The following is a 22237-nucleotide window of genomic DNA, read 5'->3' as shown; positions in this document are numbered from 1 at the left end:
CGTTGCTATGCATCACCATGATCTTGCGTGTGCGTAGGATTTTTTTTGAAATTACTATGTTCCCCAACAGTGGCATCCGAGCCAAGTTTATGCGTAGATGTTATATGCACGAGTAGAACACAAGTGAGTTGTGGGGGATACAAGTCATACTGCTTACCAGCATGTCACACTTTGATTCGGTGGTATTGTTGGATGAAGCGGCCCAGATCGACATTACGCGTACGCTTACGCGAGACTGGTTCTACCGACGTGCTTAGCACACAGGTGGCTGGCGGGTGTCAGTTTCTCCAACTTTAGTTGAATCGAGTGTGGCTACGCCCGGTCCTTGTGAAGGTTAAAACAACACATACTTGACGAAATATCATTGTGGTTTTGATGCGTAGGTAAGAACGTTCTTGCTCAACCCGTAGCAGCCACGTAAAACTTGCAACAACAAAGTAGAGGACGTCTAACTTGTTTTTGCAGGGCATGCTGTGATGTGATATGGTCAAGACATGATGCTAAATTTTATTGTATGAGATGATCATGTTTTGTAACACAGTTATCGGCAACTGGCAGGAGCCATATGGCTGTCGCTTTATTGTATGAAATGCAATCGCCATGTAATTGCTTTACTTTATCACTAAGCGGTAGCGATAGTCGTAGAAGCAATAGTTGGCGAGACGACAACGATGCTACGATGGAGATCAAGGTGTCACGCCGGTGACGATGGTGATCATGACGGTGCTTTGGAGATGGAGATCAAAGGCACAAGATGATGATGGCCATATCATATCACTTATATTGATTGCATGTGATGTTTATCTTTTATGCATCTTATTTTGCTTAGATCGACGGTAGCATTATAAGATGATCTCTCACTAAATTTCAAGGTATAAGTGTTCTCCCTGAGTATGCACCGTTGCGAAAGTTCGTCGTGCCGAGACACCACGTGATGATCGGGTGTGATAAGCACTACGTTCACATACAACGGGTGCAAGCCAGTTTTGCACACGCAGAATACTCGGGTTAAACTTGACGAGCCTAGCATATGCAGATATGGCCTCGGAACACTGAGACTGAAAGGTCGAGCGTGAATCATATAGTAGATATGATTAACATAGTGATGTTCACCATTGAAAACTACTCCATCTCACGTGATGATCGGACATGGTTTAGTTGATTTGGATCAGATCACTTAGATGATTAGAGGGATGTCTATCTAAGTGGGAGTTCTTAAGTAATACGATTAATTGAACTTTAATTTATCATGAACTTAGTACCTGATAGTATTTTGCATGTCTATGTTGTTTGTAGATAGATGGCCCGTGCTGTTGTTCCGTTGAATTTTAATGCGTTCCTTGAGAAAGCAAAGTTGAAAGATGATGGTAGCAATTACATGGACTGGGTTCGTAACTTGAGGATTATCCTCATTTCTGCACAGAAGAATTACGTCCTGGAAGCACCGCTAGGTGTACCACCCGTGCCGGCAACTGCAGACATTGTGAATGCCTGGCAGTCGCGTGTTGATGACTACTCGATAGTTCAGTGTGCCATGATTTACGGCTTAGAACCGGGACTTCAACGACGTTTTGAACGTCATGGAGCATATGAGATGTTCCAGGAGTTTAAGTTAATATTTCAAGCAAATGCCCGGAATGAGAGATATGAAGTCTCCAATAAGTTCTACAGCTGCAAGATGGAGGAGAATAGTTCTGCCAGTGAGCATATACTCAAAATGTCTGGGTACTGCACTCACTTGATTCAACTGGGAGTTAATCTTCCGAATGATAATGTCATTGATAGAATTCTTCAATCACTGCCACCAAGCTACAAGAGCTTCGTGATGAACTATAATATGCAAAGGATGGATAAGACAATTCCCGAGCTCTTCGCGATGCTAAAGGCTGCGGAGGTAGAAATCAAGAAGGAGCATCAAGTGTTGATGGTCAACAAGAACACCAGTTTCAAGAAAAAGGGTAAAGGGAAGAAGGGAAACTTCAAGAAGAACGGCAAGCAAGTTGCTGCTCAAGTGAAGAAGCCCAAGTCTGGACCTAAGCCTGAGACTGAGTGCTTCTACTGCAAAGGGACTGGTCACTGGAAGCAGAACTGCCCCAAGTATTTGGCGGATAAGAAGGATGGCAAGGTGAACAAAGGTATATGTGATATACATGTTATTGATGTGTACCTTACTAATGCTCGCAGTAGCACCTGGGTATTTGATACTGGTTCTGTTGCTAATATTTGCAACTCGAAACATGGACTACGGATTAAGCGAAGATTGGCTAAGGACGAGGTGACGATGCGCGTGGGAAATGGTTCCAAAGTCGATGTGATCGTGGTCGGCACGCTACCTCTACATCTACCTCCGGGATTAGTTTTAGACCTGAATAATTGTTATTTGGTGCCAGCGTTGAGCATGAACATTATATCTGGATCTTGTTTGATGCGAGACGGTTATTCATTTAAATCTGAGAATAATGGTTCTTCTATTTATATGAGTAATATCTTTTATGGTCATGCACCCTTGAAGAGTGGTCTATTTTTGATGAATCTCGATAGTAGTGATACACATATTCATTATTGAAGCTAAAAGATGCATAGTTGATAATGATAGTGCAACTTATTTGTGGCACTATCGTTTAGGTCATATTGGTGTAAAGCGCATAAAGAAACTCCATTCTGATGGACTTTTGCAATCACTTGATTATGAATCACTTGGTACTTGCGAACCATGCCTCATGGGCAAGATGACTAAAATGTCGTTCTCCGGAACTCTGGAGCGAGCAACAGATTTGTTGGAAATCATACATACTGATGTATGTGATGAATATTGAGGCTCGCGGCGGGTATCGTTATTTTCTCACCTTCACAGATGATTTGAGCAGATGTGGGTAAATCTACTTGATAAAACATAAGTCTGAAACATTTGAAAAGTTCAAAGACTTTCAGAGTGAAGTGGAAAATCATCATAATAAGAAAATAAAGTTTCTACGATCTGATCGTGGAGGAGAATATTTGAGTTACGAGTTTGGTCTTCATTTGAAACAATGCAGAATAGTTTCGCAACTCATGCCACCCGGAACACCACAGCGTAATGGTGTGTCCGAACATCGTAATCGTACTTTACTAGATATGGTGCGATCTATGATGTCTCTTACTGATTTACCGCTATCGTTTTGGGGTTATGCTTTAGAGACGGCTGCATTCATGTTAAATAGGGCACCATCTAAATCCGTTGAGACGACGCCTTATGAACTATGGTTTGGCAAGAAACCAAAGTTGTTGTTTCTTAAAGTTTGGGGCTGCGATGCTTATGTGAAAAGCTTCAACCTGATAAGCTCGAACCCAAATCAGAGAAATGTGTCTTCATAGGATACCCAAAGGAGACCGTTGGGTACACCTTCTATCATAGGTCCGAAGGCAAGACATTCGTTGCTAAGAATGGGTCCTTTCTAGAGAAGGAGTTTCTCTTGAAAGAAGTGAGTGGGAGGAAAGTAGAACTTGATGAGGTAACTGTACCTGCTCCCTTATTGGAAAGTAGTTCATCACAGAAATTTGTTCCTGTGACTACTACACCAATTAGTGAGGAAGCTAATGATGATGATCATGTAACTTCAGATCAAGTTACTACCGAACCTCGTAGGTCAATCAAAGAAAGATCCGCACCAGAGTGGTACGATAATCCTGTTCTAGAGGTCATGTTACTTGACCATGACGAACCTACGAACTATGAGGAAGCGATGATGAGCCCAGATTCCGCAAAATGGCTAGAGGCCATGAAATCTGAGATAGAATCCATGTATGAGAACAAAGTGTGTACTTTGGTTGACTTGCCCGATGATCGGCAAGCCATCGAGAATAAATGGATCTTCAAGAAGAAGACAGACACTGACGGTAATGTTACTGTCTACAAAGCTCGACTTGTTGCGATAGGTTTTCAACAAGTTGAAGGAGTTGACTATGATGAGACTTTCTCACCCGTAGCGATGCTTAAGTCCGTCCGAATCATGTTAGCAATTGCCGCATTTTATGATTATGAAATTTGGCAAATGGATGTAAAGACTGCATTCTTGAATGGATTTCTGGAAGAAGTGTTGTATATGATGCAACCTGAAGGTTTTATTGATCCAAAGGATGCTGACAAAGTGTGCAAACTCCAGCGATCCATCTATGGACTGGTGCAAGCATCTCGGAGTTGGAATAAACGTTTTGATAGTGTGATCAAATCATATGGTTTTATACAGACTTTTGGAGAAGCCTGTATTTACAAGAAAGTGAGTGGGAGCTCTGTAGCATTTCTAATATTATATGTGGATGACATATTGTTGATTGGAAATGATATAGAATTTCTGGATAGCATAAAAGGATACTTGAATAAGAGTTTTTCAATGAAAGACCTCGGTGAAGCTGCTTATATATTGGGCATCAAGATCTATAGAGATAGATCAAGACGCCTAATTGGACTTTCACAAAGTACATACCTTGATAAAGTTTTGAAGAAGTTCAAAATGGATCAAGCAAAGAAAGGGTTCTTGCCTGTGTTACAAGGTGTGAAGTTGAGTCAGACTCAATGCCCGACCATTGCAGAAGATAGAGAGAAAATGAAAGATGTTCCCTATGCTTCAGCCATAGGCTCTATCATGTATGCAATGCTGTGTACCAGACCTGATGTGTGCCTTGCTATTAGTTCAGCAGGGAGGTACCAAAGTAATCCAGGAGTGCATCACTGGATAGCGGTCAAGAACATCCTGAAATACCTGAAAAGGACTAAGGATATGTTTCTCGTTTATGGAGGTGACAAAGAGCTTGTCGTAAATGGTTACGTCGATGCAAGCTTTGACACTGATCCAGATGACTCTAAGTCACAAACCGGATACGTATTTATATTGAACGGTGGAGCTGTCAGTTGGTGCAGTTCTAAGCAAAGCGTCGTGGCGGGATATACGTGTGAAGCGGAATACATAGCTGCTTCGCAAGCAGCAATTGAAGGAGTCTGGATGAAGGAGTTCATATCCGATCTAGGTGTCATACCTAGTGCATCGGGTCCAATGAAAATCTTCTGTGACAATACTGGTGCAATTGCCTTGGCAAAGGAATCCAGATTTCACAAGAGAACCAAGCACATCAAGATATGCTTCAATTCCATCCGCGACCAAGTCAAGGAGGGAGACATAGAGATTTGCAAGATACATACGGATATGAATGTTGTAGACCCGTTGACTAAGCCTCTCTCACGAGCAAAACATGATCAGCACCAAGACTCCATGGGTGTTAGAATCATTACTGTGTAATCTAGATTATTGACTCTAGTGCAAGTGGGAGACTGAAGGAAATATGCCCTAGAGGCAATAATAAAGTTGTTATTTATATTTCCTTATATCATGATAAATGTTTATTATTCATGCTAGAATTGTATTAACTGGAAACTTAGTACATGTGAGAATATATAGACAAACAGAGCGTCACTAGTATGCCTCTACTTGACTAGCTCGTTGAATCAAAGATGGTTAAGTTTCCTAGCCATAGACATGAGTTGTCGTTTGATTAAGGGGATCACATCATAAGAGAATGATGTGATTGACTTGACCCATTCCGTTAGCTTAGCATACAATCGTTTAGTGTATTGCTATTGCTTTCTTCATGACTTATACATGTTCCTATGACTATGAGATTATGCAACTCCCGAATACCGGAGGAACACTTTGTGTGCTACCAAACGCCACAACGTAACTGAGTGATTATAAAGGTGCTCTACAGGTGTCTCCGATGGTACTTGTTGAGTTGGCATAGATCGAGATTAGGATTTGTCACTCCGATTGTCGGAGAGGTATCTCTGGGCCCTCTCGGTAATGCACATCACTATAAGCCTTGCAAGCAATGCATCTAATGAGTTAGTTGCGGGATGATGTATTACGGAACGAGTAAAGAGACTTGCCGGTAACGAAATTGAACTAAGTATTGAGATACCGACGATCGAATCTCGGGCAAGTAACATACCTATGACAAAGGGAACAACGTATGTTGTTATGCGGTTTGACCGATAAAGATCTTCGTAGAATATGAGCATCCAGGTTCCGCTATTGGTTATTGACTGGAGACGTGTCTCGGTCATGTCTACATAGTTCTCGAACCTGTAGGGTCCGCACGCTTAACGTTCGGTGACGATCGGTAATATGAGTTTATGTGTTTTGATGTACCGAAGGTAGTTCGGAGTCCCAGATATGATCACGGACATGACAAGGAGTCTCGAAATGGTCGAGACATAAAGATCGATATATTGGAAGCCTATATTTGGACATCGGAATGGTTCCGGGTGAAATCGAGATTTTACCGGAGTGCCGGGGGGGGGGGGGGGTTACCGGAACCCCCGGGAGTTAATGGGCCTTGATGGGCCCTAGTGGAGAGAGAGAGGGGCCGGCCAGGGCAGGCCGCGCGCCCCCTCCCCTTGAGTCCGAATAGGATAAGGAAGGGGGGCGGCGCCCCCCTTGCCTTTTCCCTCTACCACTCCTTCCTTCCCCCTCCTAGTGGGACTAGGAAAGGGGAGTCCTGCTCCCACTAGGAGGAGGGCTCCTCCTCTTGGCGCGCCCTGCTAGGGTCGGCCGGCCTCCCCCTTGCTCCTTTATATACGGGGGCAGGGGGCACCCCATAAACACACAAGTTGATCAGTTGATCTTTTAGCTGTGTGCGGTGCCCCCCTCCACCATAATCCACCTCGGTCATATCGTAGCGGTGCTTAGGCGAAGCCCTGCGTCGGTAGCATCATCATCACCGTCATCACGCCGTCGTGCTGACGGAACTCTCCCTCGAAGCTCTGCTGGATCGGAGTTCGTGGGACGTCACCGAGCTGAACGTGTGCTGAACTCGGAGGTGCCGTGCGTTCGGTACTTGGATCGGTTGGATCGTGAAGACATACGACTACATCAACCGCGTTCTCATAACGCTTCCGCTTACGGTCTACGAGGGTACGTGGACGATACTCTCCCCTCTCGTTGCTATGCATCACCATGATCTTGCGTGTGCGTAGGATTTTTTTTGAAATTACTACGTTCCCCAACACTTATTTATATTTTTATGTCAATCTTATTTAATGTTTGGTACTTGTCGTGCAAACTAAATATTTGGCAGGTGTCTCCCTGCTAAAGTATGAGATTTTGGTTTGGTATGTGTCCCCTTCTTGTGTTGGTTATTTATGTGTTTCTATGTCCGTAGCCAGTCTATGTCATTCCGTTTGAAAATATTCAATAGCTCTATATCTTTCTTTTATAGTATAATTAATTACTCATGTAATTAGAAGTACTTACGTAGTAGCGAAACAATCCAAATTTGATGTGTATAACTCTTTCATACTATGAATCTGAGTCTAACTCAAAAGGTTATGTTTTTTTTGGAGCCAATCCACTAGGTTTAAGTTCTAGACTTGACACTCGTGCTCATATTTTTTGACGATGTTCGTTCAGTTGGAGTAGACATTCCCGTCGGTTGAGGAGACGCTTGTGGTAATTTTGTCAACCTCAAGATGATGTGTCGGCTCTGTCTCTCGAAGATGCTCATAGGGATATAGTATGCGTGTGTTTGTTTATAGAGGTGAATGTATGTGCGTATATATGAACATCTACATCTGTATTATGTTTGAAAAAACTCTTTCAGACTGGTCACCCAATATAAGGCTGTTACACTTGACTGCCACATGAGATTTAGACTGGTAACACAGACCGACTCTAGTTTTTATGGTACCTTGTCCTCACTCGTGCATACCAGAGATCAAAACAGACCAACTCTAGTTCTTTTCTTTTTTGTGTGGGCAATCTTTTTCTTTTTTGTTGATGTTCTTTGGTATTGTAATTATTCTTGGTGGTAATGCAAAATTAAGTCAATCGATAAAAGAATATGGTGCTTTATGAATTACAAATACGAAATCAACTAGTTGTAATTTGTTTAATTTACCCCATTTCAAGCATCTTTACTATATCATATTTAACGCTTGGTACTTACCTTGGGAATTAATTGGTTGGAACACTATCTATAGAAAACAAATTCGGTTGGTTTATGAATATTAAACCGGTTCATAATCAGCTAATTCTTTGAAGTACTTCCTCTCTTTTTCGTATGATAAGTTGAAGTTCTTTTATATCAATATTATTTAATGTTTGGTATACTTATTATGAGAACTAAATATTTGGCATGTACTCCATCTGTTTCTTTGCAGTTTGCATATAAATCTTGGTCAAAGTCAAACTTTGACAATTTTGACTAAGTTTATAAAAAAATATCAACATTCATAATATGAAATCAATATTATTATATGCATCATGAAATTAGTTTTCATACCATGTAGCTTTAATATTGTAGATATTGATATTTTTTCCTATAAAATTAGTCAAACTTTACTAAGTTTGACTTTGACCAAATATTATACGCAGACAAAAAGAAACGTAGGAAGTATCTCTCCCCGCTAAAGTATGATTTTGGTTTGGTACATGCCCATTTTTTTTAACATAGTACATACGCATACGCTCGTACAAATGCACACTCACCCCTATGAACAAAAACAAGCACACCCTACCTCTATGAGCACCTCCGAGAGACTGAGACGACACATATTGCCTAAAGGCCTGAAATAAATCCAGAAAAATTCAGGCATCAACATCAAGTCTAGACCATGAATCTAGGTGGGTTGGGAATAGCACTCTTGTAACGCCCGAATAATTATGCTACAGTAATCTCATGCTAACGGTGCCACGTCACCACTGTTACTGTTGCTAAACTTCGCTTGGTCCAAATCGCAACTCAAAATCAAAACTGAGTTTAAAGTGAAATTCAAATTTTGTCAAACTTGCTAACTAAAATGTCCAAGTTGTTACAATTAATCATTTGGTAATATTGGTGGAGAAAACAAAAATTTATAGGATGTTTAGATGCTCTAAAGTCAATAAAAGCAAAAAGGAATAAACTAATTAAAAGAAATAAAATAAAAGGGGCCACAACCCCCCCCCCCCCCGCCCATCTGGGTCTCTGCCAACCGGCTCAACCGAGCTGGCCGGCCCACTAGGCCCACCCGGCGCCCCTGTATAACCCCTCCCACTCCCGTGACCTAAACCGCTAGCCCCCACTCCCCACGCACTCCCCCCACTCCCCCGATCCTCTTCTGGATCAGGGCTCGACCGCGTCGCCCTGCCCCTGGCGCCCGTGGATGCCCATCGCCGTCGCTCTACGCCCGGTGCCCGGTGTCCACCTCGCCGTCGCCGTTTGCCAGCACCGCCCGTCTCTGCCTTCAACCCCGCTGTGCCCCGACCCCAACGTCCCCGACGCCGTCGCCGTCGGCACCGCCCCGACGTCGCCGCCACCCGATGCCGACGCCCTCGACATCGCAATCCCGAGCCCACTGCCACCCCCTACGCTCCGCTGTGAGCCCCTCGCCGATTCCCCTCCCCCCTCCTCCCCATCGACGTAGGTGGTTGCGCACGCCGTTGGCCACCATGGTCGTGCTCCGGCCGTACCCCATCCGCGTGCTGGCCTCGCCTTCCCCGGCTGCGACCACCAGCCTCCCCGTCGCTCCTCCGCTGCCTTCTGATATTGCTGCTGCGTTGCTCCGCCGCCGCTGCGCTCGGCCGCGCCGACGCTATGCCGCGATGCTCCGCTAGGACCTCGTCGGCCCTGCCTGCCCGCGCCGCTTCTGCCCACCGGCGCCTGCGCGCGTCGGCCGGTGCCCGTCTGCCCCTTCCCCTCCCCGCTGCTCGCCGGCCTCTGCCCAGCCTCGCCGCCGACCACGCGCCTGGCGCCGGTGCCTTAGCGCAGACACGCGCCCGTGGCTCGTTCGAGGCGGGCGCCATCGCCCGCAGCCCCGCTAACGCCAGTGCCCGTTAGGCCCCCCTCGGGCCTATGAAATGGGGGCCCCACGCCCTATCCAATTTTTTTTAAAAAGATTAAGATTAAAATAATAATAATAAATAGTTAGTTAATCAATTAATTAACTTAATTAAAGTTTGCTTAATTAACTTAACCTGCTAATTAACTACCTAATCTTTAATTAGTTAGGTGAGTGTATGACACGGGGACCCCACCCCCTGTTGACTAGTCAACACTGACTGGTCAACTGGGACCCCCTGGCCCACCTGTCAGCCATTGGGTACAGTTCTGTGTACCCTGTGTTGGGTGCATCTAGCATTTTAGCATTTATTTTCGAATTAATAATAATTTTAGAATATTGTTTAAATCTTTGGAAAATCATATAAATTAATCTGTAACTCGGATGAAAAAGTTTTCTACACGAAAGTTGCTCAGAACAACGAGACGAATCCGAATACGCGATCCGTTCGTCTGCCACATGCCCCTAACTACGTGAACATGCAACTTTTCCCCTCCGTTTCATCTGTCCGAAAATGCTAAACCTGGGGAAACATTCCCGGATGTTATCCCCCTTCGCCGGTAACGTGTAGCACCGCATTAGAACACGTCTAGCTCTGCCTGTTGTCATGTTATGCTCTTGCTTGCTATGTATTTACTGTTTCTCCCTCTCTTCTCTCCGGTAGACCCCGAGACTGCCGTTGATGCTGCTGTGATCAACTACGTCGACGACGACCCCTTCTTCTTGTCTGAGCAACCAGGCAAGCCCCCCCTTTGATCATCCCGATATCGCTCATTCCATTCTCTCATGCTTGCATTAGATTTTGCTAGTATTTGATTGCTCCTATTCTGATGCATAGCCTGCTTTTGTACCTGCTATTGTTACCTACCTGCTTCTCCTAAACTTCTTAGTATAGGTTGGTTAGTGATCCATCAGTGACCCCCACTTGTCCTTGTTGCCCCTGCTTCATCATCGACGACTCGATCTACGTAATCGACGACCAGAGCCCGACACCTCACATCACATCACGCCCCTTTTGTTGCTCGACTCTGCAGAGCTACTATCGAGTGCCGAGGGTGATCCCTCATAACGCACTCCTGATGTTAATTCTGTAGTGTAGCTATTCGGTCGTGGTCATCGAGGGTGATTTCCTCTTTCACCATTCCCGATACGGCTCTGTCGTTCAACACCTCAAGTGTGAACCTCGAGGATGGTCCCTCTTACGTTCACCTTGATGATTACATTGAGTGGAATCCTCCGAGGGTGATTCCTTGGGTTTTCCCCTTGATGTTTGGACACACGGATACCTTGACATTACTTGAGACCTTTGGGAAAGTTGGGCGGGCCCGGAGAGCACCCGCAAGATGGTTACGAGGCACGGTCGGGAAGTCAGGCAGCCCTCGAGTGGGTTGGGCTTGCCCTTACCGTATTTCCTCGAGACAGGGCGACGGGGTCACATTATCGTGAGTCTCTGCTCGTCTCCGCAAGCTAATAATACACTATGGTTTGGGTATTTGTTCTGAATTGGCCTTTGGCCTTTACGCACTAACCACCACGCGAGAATAGTTATGGGCCTCGACGTCGTGGTATCAGCCGAAGCTTTGTCAGACGTCCAGTTCAGCATTGCGGCACGGCCTGGTCGGCGCCCCAGTGGAGGTGGTCTGTATCGCCCTGCGCGCAATGACCGGAGTGCAACGGGCGATGGGCCCAGACCCCGGAGTGCTTAGGATGTAGACTGGCGGGGACCTCTCTGCTGAGCCTAGGTCGGGCTGCGACGTGTTGATCTTCCGAGGCCGGGCATTGACCCCAGAAAGGTGTGTCCGGCCAGAGTGATCGAGCGTGTTGGAAAACATGGTGCACCCCTGCAGGGAAGATACATATTCGAATACCGTGTCCACGGTAATGGACGTTCAGACTTATATCTTGATCTAATACAACTAGAAATGGATACTTAAGTTATGTGGCTCTGGGATTGCTTTCTCGCAGGGAGTCGAGGAAGGATCTCTGGGCATTATTGCTACAACATGCTTAATAATTAAATTGCTATTCTTTACTCTTCTTTATGCTGCAAGATGCTTGGAGCTGCTTGAAGATGCTAGTCTCGATAGGCTAGGACTTTCCCCCCTATTATGGCATTCTGCAGTTCAGTCCACAGATACAGCCCTTTCATTTGATACCAATGCATACTTAGTTTAGATCTGATGCTTGCGAGTACTTTGGATGAGTACTCACGGTTGCTTTGCTTCCCCTTTTCCCCCCTTCTTCCTTCTTTCCGGTTGTCGCAACCAGATGGTGGATCCCTGGAGCCAGATGCCACCACCGACGGATACTGCTACGTGGAGCCCGCCGACGGCCAGGAGTAGTTAGGAGGTCCCAGGCAGGAGGCCTTGCCTCTTCGATCGTTGTTGCTTTTGTACTTGCCTTCTTAAGGCAGTCTTGTATAACTTTGTGTCTGTACTCAGATATTGTTGCTTCCGCTGACGCTTGTATTCGAGTTTCTGTATTCGAGCCCTCGAGGCCCCTGGCTTGTAATGTGAAGCTTGTATTATTTTAATTTGTGTCTAGAGTTGTGTTGTGATATCTTCCCGTGAGTCCCTGATCTTGATCGTACACATTTGCGTGTATGATTAGTGTACGGTCGAATCGGGGGCATCACAACTCTCCTCCTAACCATCCCGCTTTTTATGCTGATTGTTTATGGGTTTTCATGTCCTTGGCCAGTCTATGCCCTCTTTTTTGCAAATATACAATAACTCGGTATCTTTGTTTATAATACTCATTAATTATTTGATGTAATTAGATGTATTTACATAGGAGCCAAGCAATGCAAGTTTGATACATGCAACTCCTCAAACTGGTCACCGTATATATAACTCCGCTAGGCGAGCGTGGATGTCGTGAACCCATGAACATAGGAACTCACTTTCTTTTAAAACATTTTAAATGTGATTTAAAATGTTGAAAAAATTAAAACAAAAATTTCACGCATACATCTTTGCAATATATGTGCACAACACAAAGTTTTGTGAAAAATCTATTTTATTTTGCCTCCGCGAAAAAGACAAATTTGAGTGCTCCTAAATATCGCTCCACGACACATTTTTTGTCTTTTTGCACGTGCCAAACAAAAAGATATTTTTCTACGAAACTTTGTGCGTGCACATAGAATATAAAGATGTATGCGTGATATTTTTTTCCAATTTTTTTAGACATTTAGGAATGTGTTTTTCGAAATGGGTTCATATGCCCATGGTTTCATTCATATACTTTTAGCTTGGCTACCGTGTAGAATTTAGACTAGTTTCATATACCCAGGCACCCAACACTAGTCTTTGATGCATACTTTGTCTTCACTCATGCATACCCGAGGTCAACTTGTTAGTCAGTCCTCCATGTTTCTTACAGTCCGTGTAAAAGAAGGTTGTTGAATGGATAGTCTATCTCCTATTAATTCGGCTGTTATAATATGTTAGCCAATTATTTATTTTGTAGCGATTTTCGAAATTGAGTGAGAAACATATATCAGTGGTCAATCGATCATATGCTTATACGATACCCAAAAAGATAGGGTTGAGTACTAGACTAACTCTTTTGAACGAGTCGTTCCATCATGGAACCAACACCCAAACGGTCAAAGAAAATAGGCAAGTGCTCGATGGGAGTGGACCAGATGCTAAATTGCTGCACGATTATATTATGAGAAATTAAAAAAACTCATAAAGGCGCTAATGCCATAATAGTGTTAGTCCATAATAATGGCATGATGCCATTGATTTTTGGACGATTCTGTAACCATAAACTACACTAAACGCATCTCATGTTTTCGTCCTCTTCTAAAAAAAATCTCATGTTTCCGTACTATGCTTCTATACTACTTATACTTATTTTGTTGTTGATTGTTTTTGAGATAGTTAAACCACTCATTCCAAGTTTCCTACTTGTTGAGGATATAACCATTAGAGTCACCCGTCCAGGAGGGGCTGGGTTACGTCATAATGGTCATCACGCGAAGCCCAGTACCAAGCTTGAAGACGGCGGGTTAGATAATGGGCTTAAGACCCGGAGATGGCATAAGGCCCGTAGTGATAACCGCCGTTATGATGGAACTTGTAGTGTAAGGCAAGAATAGTTGAGAGTCCGGGCCGGACACTCTTATGAGCCGGCCGGGACTCTGAGAGCCGCTGGGCGTCAACCTCTCTATATAAAGGGGCGACCCGGCGGCGGTTTAGGGACAAGTAAGATCTCGTCGAAAGCCAGGCATAGCGATTAAGCTCCCTGGTCATCGAAACCCTAATCAATACCACCTCAACTGGACGTAGGCTTTTACCTTCTCCGTAAGGGGCCGAACCAGTATAACCCTCGTGTTCCTTGTCCCGTTTAACCCCTTTAAGCTTCCTAGCTGCGATGGCTCCATGACTAAGTCCTTGCACGAGGACATCTGCCGTGACAATTCAACGAAAGTTGGCGCCCACCGTGGGGCTGGCGCACGGTGGATTTGAGTTCTTGAAGGGAAGCTTCGAAGGGCTCAAGGGATACGCTGTGGGCCGGATGACTAAGAGTCGTCGCGGCAAGCTCTACATCGACGATGCAAACTGGGGCCCCGACGCCGGCTCAATTGAGTACGGGTACCGGGTCCCCTTCGGCGGAATTCATGTCTTCACTGGCAAGATTGGTGAGCCGGGCCCTAAGCCGGATCTCTGCGCCGATCTCATCGAGACGGCTCAGCGCGCACGACCCGCCCGGGCTCTACCTGCCTTGAAGCATGCTTTTGTGGGTTGTGTTCATGGAGGACTCTCTGAAGGATCTGGATCTAGTGATGAGACGGCCGCCGGCTCTGACGGCGAGTCGTCTACGGATGAGTCAAACTCGTCGTATCAACTTCAAGACGGCAGGCTCAGGGGTTGTTCCGATGGCGACAGCATTCCGGACCCTTTTGAACCGCCGAGCCGGGTTGGAATCTTCATGGCCGGCGCGCAACCTGTTCAAAACCCCGCCTCCGGGTCAGGAAACCCGGTGCCTTCACCGGCTCAGGTGCTGATGGATCTCACAGACAAGCTGACGGTCCTGTTGACTGCTACGGTGGCTCCGGTGGATCAAGTTCAGCATGGCGCGGAGGTGGCACAGTTAAAATTGGATCTAGCAAAGGCCAAGGAGGATCTGGCGGCGGAGGGGATCAGGATGGCTGCAGAGAGGGCGGCTCTCGACGCCCAGACTCAGCTGATTCAGGCACAGTCCTTCCGGCTCACGATGGATCAAAACACATCCAATGAGGTCATGAGAAGGAGGCATCAGAAGGCCCAATCTCGACTCTCTCCGGTTTACGATCCTCGAAACCTCTTCAACACGCCGGGTGCAGGGTCTAGTAACCCGCCGGAGATCATAGTGCCCGGGGCTGGGACACCAATTCAGCCCCAAGTGATGGGACCTCCCCGGGTGAACCCTGCCCCGCCTCAGTACATGCCAATACCACCGGGTCATTATGCCAACCCGTTGGAAAACATGGTCGCCGCGGCGGCACGGCTGGCGGCTCTCCCAATTGATGGCGACTCTCCAATGGCGGTTGAAACCCGCCGGGTCAGAGAGCTCCTTCAGACAGCTCTGGCACAGCAAGAGGCGTACTCTTATAGCCGGGACAGGATCCATTCAACCCCTCGTCCAGGCCGGAGCCCGAGTTATAGCAGACACATGGTCTCAGCGGCCGGCTCAAGTAATGTCCGACGCCATGACTTGCCACCTGGCCACGGCCCGGCTCATAACGGGGCCTTTCACGCAGCAGACCAAGACAGAGCACGGCAAGAGGCGGAACAGGTGCCTCAGTTGATGGCTTACCAGACACCCCCGGCTTATCCAACGGCTTCCGTCGACGTGGGTATCCCTACGAGGACTGGAGGTGTCCCTTGTTTAGTGCCGGCTCTTCGCAATGAACGTCTACCCAAGGACTTCAAAGGGCCTAGGAAGGTGCCTAATTACACGGCTGATTTACAACCCGGAGCCTGGATCGAGAGTTATGAGATGGCCATGGAATTGCTGGAGGTCAGCGAAGCGGCGATGGCCAAGTACTTCACCATGATGTTAGATGGGACTGCCCGCACTTGGTTGAAAGGGCTGCCGCCGAATTCTATCGGGTCTTGGGCTGAGCTGAAAGCCCGGTTCATCCAAAACTTCAAAGATACCTGTAGGCAGTCTATGTCAATTGTGGATTTGACTAACTGTAAACAGCAGGAGGGTGAGTCTACGACACATTGGGTTCGCCGGGTCAAAGAGATAATACATTCATCTGATAAGATGGATGCCGGCTCTGCAGTCTTAATGTTGGAGCAGAATTGTCGTTTCCTGCCCCTGAAGATGAAACTCGGGCGGCTCAAGCGCGACTGCAATGATATGGGTACGCTGATGGCGGCTCTCGTCAAGTACGCCGACTCTGATAGTACCAAGGACCCCGCGTCAGATGATGAAAGGACAGGGAAGGGAAAGAAGAACGGCAATGGCAAGGGTCCTCAGCATAACCCGGCAAACCAAGGAGGTAACAAGCGTAAGGCTGCTGGCAGCATGGAGTTTGTGGCCAATGCCAGCTCACAGGGTAACAACCAGCGACGTAAAGGGAGGCCACCTCCCCGAGCCGGCGGTTCAGGCCCAACGCTTGAGCAGTTGTTGAATGAGCCTTGTCCAAGGCATGGCTCTAGGGAGAAGCCAGCTACTCATCTATGGAAAGATTGCGCAATCATGAAGGCCTTTAAGAATTCCAACGCCTTTAATGGCAATAATGGCTCGGGCGGCGGCTCAGGCGCTGGCGGCTTTCATGGCCCGGGCGGTGGCTCAAATTCCAATCCTCAGAATGTTCAAGGGGGCTTTAATCAGCAGTTCGGCCAGGGCCATCAACAGCAACAGGGGGGATACCAGACCAATCCAAAGTAGCTCAATGGTGGACACTATCATGTGTTTACCACCAGTCTGTGTAAGCGAGATCAGAAGCTTCATAAGAGGGCTGTGAATGCTGTTGAGCCGGCGGTTCCACGCTATTTAAGATGGTCTGAGCAGCCTATTGTGTGGAGTAGGGAGGATCACCCTCCCCGGGTTGATAATCCGGGTCACTTGGCCCTGGTGGTGGCTCCTCAGGTGGGAGGATATAAGTTCACTAAGGTGCTCATGGATGGAGGCAGCAGCATCAACATCCTCTATTATGAGACCTTCCGTCGTATGGGGTTGATTGATAAGAACCTCAGCCAGTCCAATACTGTTTTCCATGGTGTGGTGCCTGGTAAGTCGGCTTATCCAGTTGGTAAGATCGAACTGGAAGTGGCCTTTGGAGATGAATACAACTACAGGGTGGAAAAATTGACCTTTGAGGTGGTCAAGATAAGAAGTCCGTATCATGCCATATTTGGGCGGCCGGCTTACGCCAAGTTCATGGCACGGCCGTGTTACGTATACTTACAGCTCAAGATGCCGGGTCACAATGGGACCATTACGGTTCATGGCAGCCGAAAGATAGCCTTGGAGTGTGAGGAAGGTGACGCGGCTTATGCAGAATCTGTTTGTGCAACAGAGGAGCTGAAGTTTTACAAGGATAATGTTGACCCAACAGATATGACATCTCTGAAAAAGCCGACCACGGAGCATGAGCCGGCAATGAAATTTAAGTCAGCTGATGAGACTAAACTTGTTGATTTCGTTCCAGGTGACTCATCTCAGCAGTTTAGCATCAGCGCCAATCTGGATCCAAAATAGGAAAGCGCGCTCATCGAGTTCATCCGTGAGAATAGGGACATTTTTGCATGGAAACCTTCTGACATGCCAGGTGTACCTAGAGAACTCGCTGAGCACACTCTCAATATTGATCCGAAATTTAAGCCGGTCAGGCAATTCCTTCGGCGGTTTAATGAGGAGAGGCGGAAAGCCATTGGTGAGGAGGTGGCCCGGCTCTTGGCAGCCGGGTTTATTGTCGAAGTCTTTCATCCAGAATGGTTAGCTAGCCCGGTGCTCGTGCTCAAGAAGAATGGCACCTGGCGGATGTGTGTGGACTACACGGACTTAAACAAGGCGTGTCCGGCTGATCCTTTTGCTCTCCCCCGTATTGATCAAATCATTGATGCTACGGCGGGTTGTGAACACTTAAGTTTCTTGGATGCTTATTCTGGATATCATCAGATTAAAATGGCAGTTAAGGACCAGGAGAAGACGGCATTCATCACTCCCTTTGGAGCCTTCTGTTATGTGTCTATGCCTTTTGGACTCAAGAGTGCACATGCGACTTACCAGCGTTGTGTGCAGAATTGTCTTCATAACCAGATTGGGCGCAATGTTCATGCCTATGTGGATGATATTGTGGTTAAATCCAGGGAGAAGGAGACTCTAGTCGATGACCTTAGAGAAACCTTTGATAATCTCCGGGTTTACAAAATGATGCTTAACCCGGCCAAGTGTGTTTTTGGTGTTCCTGCAAGCAAGCTCTTGGGTTTCCTGGTTTCTAACAGAGGCATTGAAGCTAACCCGGAAAAAATCAAGGAAATCACCTCTCTGGCTAAGCCGGCGTGTATAAACGACGTCCAGCGCCTAGCATTGTTGCTTTGAGCCGGTTTATAAGCCGCTTGGGTGAAAAGGCTATGCCACCGTACCAGTTGATGAAGAAAACTGATGACTTTATCTGGAATGATGCTGCTAATGCTGCTTTTGAGGATTTAAAGAGGCAGCTGGCTGAGCCCCCAGTCCTTGCTGCTCCGGTTGACAAGGAGCCCTTATTACTGTATGTAGCTGCTAACACACGAGCCATCAGTGTGGCTGTGGTGGTGGAGCGCAAGGAAGAGGGTAAGGAGTACCCGGTTCAACGGCCGGTTTACTACGTCAGTGAAGTGCTCATTGAGTCCAAACAGCGGTATCCACATTGGCAGAAGCTTGTTTATGGTGTGTTCATGGCAAGCCGGAAGCTTAAGCATTATTTCCAGGGTCACCCTATCACTGTGGTTAGTTCTGCTCCCCTTGGACATATCATCCAAAATAGAGAAGCCACAGGAAGAGTGGCTAAGTGGGCTATAGAGCTCGGGCCTCATGGTCTGAAATACGTACCGCGCACTGCTGTTAAATCTCAAGCTTTGGTGGATTTCATCAACGATTGGACAGAGCTACAAGTGCCGGAAGAAAAGCCAGATAATACATATTGGACTATTCACTTCGATGGGTCTAGGCAATTGGAGGGCTCGGGGGCTGGAGTCGTGTTGACTTCCCCTAAAGGTGACAAGTTCCGTTATGTGCTACGGTTGATGTTTCCATGCACTAACAATGCGGCTGAGTACGAGGCTTTGCTCCATGGTCTTCGGGTGGCTAAGGAGATGAGCTTGAGCAGAGTACGATGTTTGGGCGACTCAGATCTAGTGGCTCAACAAGTATCAGGCAAGTGGGATTCCAAGGACACTCTCATGGCGGCTTATCGCCGTGAAGTTGATGCCGTTGCTGGACACTTTCAGGGTTACCAAGTAGAGCACATCGATCACAGGAAGAACGAGGCGGCTGATGCATTAAGCCGGCTGGGCTCTCAGCGAAAACCGGTGCCGCCTAATACTTTCTTGGACATCTTGCATAACCCTTCTGTTAAGTTACCTACAGAGGAAGACTTGGCTGTCCCTGACCCGGAAGCACAGTTGGTGGCGGCTCTCCACATCACCCCAGACTGGACGGTACCATACTTGGCTTACATGACCCGGGGAGATTTGCCTGAGGATGAAACTTTGGCCAGACAAATAACCCGGCGGTCTAAGTCAATGGTCATCATCAATGGCAAGTTGCATCGTCGCAGTGTTACTGGAACTTTCCAGCGTTGTGTTTCCCCTGAGGAAGGCCAAGATATTTTGCGTGAGATTCACGAGGGGGATTGTGGCCATCATGCCGGCTCAAAATCTCTTGTGGCCAAGGCTTTCCGTCATGGTTTTTATTGGCTGACGGCTCATGCTGATGCGGAGGACTTGGTCAGTAAATGTGACGGTTGTCAGAGGTTCTCGCGACGGGCTCATGTGCCGGCTCAGGAGTTGAGGATGATACCAATCACTTGGCCATTTGCGGTCTGGGGGCTTGATATGGTTGGGCCTTTTAAAAGGTCCAAGGATAAGAAGACCCACCTCTTGGTGGCAGTTGACAAGTTCACAAAGTGGGTTGAAGCAGAGCCAGTTAGCAAGTGTGACGCAGCCACGGCGGTTCAGTTCATGAAAAGGGTGATATTTCGCTTTGGCTTTCCACACAGCATTATAACTGACAATGGTACCAATCTGTCTAAGGGCGCCATGGAGGAGTTTTGTCAACGAGAGCATATTCGACTTGATGTTTCATCAGTGGCTCATCCTCAATCCAATGGTCAAGCTGAGAGAGCTAATCAGGAGATCTTGAAGGGCATTAAGCCCCGGCTTTTGGTCCCTTTGCAACGGACGCCGGGTTGTTGGGTGGAGGAGTTACCCTCCGTGTTATGGAGCATCAATACTACTCCTAACAGGTCTACGGGTTACACGCCTTTCTTCATGGTTTATGGAGCGGAAGCAGTCCTCCCCAGTGACATCCGTCATGACTCGCCTCGAGTGGCGGCTTATGTTGAGGCGGATAATGAACAGGCGCGCCAAGATGCTCTTGACTTGTTGGACGAACAGCGTGACGTGGCAGCAGCTCGCTCAGCGATTTACCAACAAGACCTGCGCCGTTATCACAGTCGCCGGGTTAAGTCCCGGGTCTTCCAGGAAGGTGATCTGGTGCTCCGGCTCATCCAAGATCAAACAGATGCACACAAGCTATCCCCGCCTTGGGAAGGGCCCTTTGTGGTCAGCAAGAACTTGCACAACGGGTCATACTACCTTATTGATGTTCGGGAGCATAAAATTCACGCAAGTCGGAGGAAGAGACCCGTCGGCCGTGGAACATAGCTCAGCTTCGGCCTTATTACACTTGAGCCACCGGCTCTCATAATGTACATATTTCTATAGCCATGTATATATTATGTTAAATAATAAAGCAGGACCTCTGTCCTTTTCTCCTCCAAAGGTAAACGTGTTATTTCCATTACAACATCACATGGTCACTTGGAGGTGGATCCGGCTTATGATCGTATTCAAATCTAGCCGTAAACAATATAATCACCTGGGGGCTTCCTGTTCAAACATAGGTCGTATTCGAACCAAAGAGAACATAGCTGTCGATACCCACTTGATTGGCAAAGTGCCGAGCTCATTGGGGAGTTTTCGTTGATCATATTTGAATCATAGCTCAACCCCCTTTGGGAACCGACGTGGATCGTATTCGAATCGGCGTCGTTAAACAACTCTTAAGGTCATTTGGGGGCTTCCTGTTCAAACATGGGTCGTATTCGAACCAAAGAGAACATAGCTGTCGGTACCCTCTTGATTGGCATCGCCAAAGCCACTGGGGGCTATATGATCGCATTCGAATCTTAGCTTAACCCCTTTGGGACGGTTATCTGGTCGTATTCGAACCGGAAGCCCCTAAGTTTTTGATCTTCTGACTTACAACAAGTTCTGTTGGTCACATCAACAGTGTGCAAGGGCGGCTTTTCCTTTGCCGACTTAATTTTGATTCACAATGTTGATAACATATAGTAAGTATTCTTAATGCTGGTAAACCGGAGTTGAGATCTTCACCTCATTATTCGGGTTACATAAGCCGGAACTATACTTGAAGGCTTGTAAATATGCTATTATGGTTACATCAAAGATGTAATTGAGGGCCAGTCTTTGGTGATTTTTAATTCATATTGCGGGTTATATATATAAGGTCTATGATTCTCAGTGCGGTAAGCCGCCTAGAGACTTGTGACTTGTTTTCTATGCAGGATGGTTAAAGACAGCTATTCGAGCTTAAGGACAATAAATGATCAATTATGACCCGGAGGAATATAAGGAAGCAACTTCAATGGAGTTAAGCATTCAACACGTGCACGATGGCACGACAAGGTTAAAATGTTTGTCCTACTCTATTACAAGACTCCCCGAGTCCAAAAGGTGAGGCATTGTTTTAAAGGCGTAGCCATGGGCCGCCTAAGAGTCAAGATGCTTGCTGGGTCGAAGCTTCCGGCTCATCCCTCTCCGCTCCTCCGGCTGTTCCCATGACCTGGAAGGTTGACGATTTCCAGTCAATGCCGCTCAAAGCTTCAAATTGAGCCTCCTCGTCAATTAACCCGGCCGGGTCAACTTCTGGGGCAAAGGTATGCTTACGAGTCGGAGGGATCAAGCTGATTGCTTCATAGCGTGGAGTGGGGATCCTCTGATTTTCCGAGTCATAGCCCGGCTGATACTTGGTGAGGTCGGTGTCATTCCCAATCGAGGTAGCCACCGGGCGCACACTCTTCACGCAGGCAGCAAAGTCTTTTTGATCAAAGGGAGTGCCGTCTTCCTTCAGACTAGGGTATCCAAGCGCGATCTC

The sequence above is a fragment of the Triticum aestivum genome, chromosome 7D, assembly GCF_018294505.1.
Source record: "Triticum aestivum cultivar Chinese Spring chromosome 7D, IWGSC CS RefSeq v2.1, whole genome shotgun sequence".
In the NCBI taxonomy this organism is placed as follows: Eukaryota; Viridiplantae; Streptophyta; class Magnoliopsida; order Poales; family Poaceae; genus Triticum; species Triticum aestivum.
Note: the sequence above shows the minus strand (reverse complement) of the source record.